This window comes from Orycteropus afer, unplaced genomic scaffold (assembly GCF_000298275.1).
Source record: "Orycteropus afer afer isolate SDZICR_OR568_19922 unplaced genomic scaffold, OryAfe1.0 scaffold00002, whole genome shotgun sequence".
Lineage (NCBI taxonomy): Eukaryota > Metazoa > Chordata > Mammalia > Tubulidentata > Orycteropodidae > Orycteropus > Orycteropus afer.
The window spans coordinates 11,840,926-11,841,658 of NW_006921589.1; positions in this window are offsets into that span (position 1 = coordinate 11,840,926).

Sequence of the window (733 nt, forward strand, 5' to 3'; positions counted from 1 at the left end):
TTGTTTTGTTTATGAATTCTGTTATCACTTCCTTTGTTGCTATTGTGGGGCAATCTACTTCTGCACTTATACTTTCTCAGAAACCCAAGGAGGGGTTGCTATGAGTTGGGTCCGACTCAACAGCACATAACAACAGCAAATATTTGTGCTGGTCCTCTTTTTTATTTTGATGTGAAGGTTTATCATTTTTCTTTGAGGATACCCTGTGATTTATAGTTTTCTTCCCAAGTTTAGAACAGTCCATTCTGCCTTGTAGTTGTCTTGACATTCCTACCATCTAGAAGTTCTGTAATGACACAGATTTTTCCCTCTTTTTGGTTTGTAGTTGTATTCATTTGTCAATTGATGTCTCTGGTTCCTTGTTTACAATTTTGCATGCTTATTTACTTTGGATACTTCCATAGCTAGGTTGGTTTCTGGGTTATGTCATCATGTGTGTTAATGGTCAGTTGTTGGTTCTCTGTCCAAAGGACTCCCTTTGGCATCTTTTGTAAGGTTGGTCTGGTTTTAACAAATTCCCTTAATTTCTGCTTATCTGGAAATGTCCTAATTTCACTGTCATATTTGAGTGACAATTTTGCTGGGTACATTATTTTTGGTTGGTAATTTTTCTCTTTCAGGATTTTATATATACCATCCCACTGTCTTCTCATCTGCATGGTTTCTGCTGAGAAATCCGAGCTTAGTCTTACTGGTTGCCCCTTGTAGGTAACTTTTCATTTTTCCCATGCTG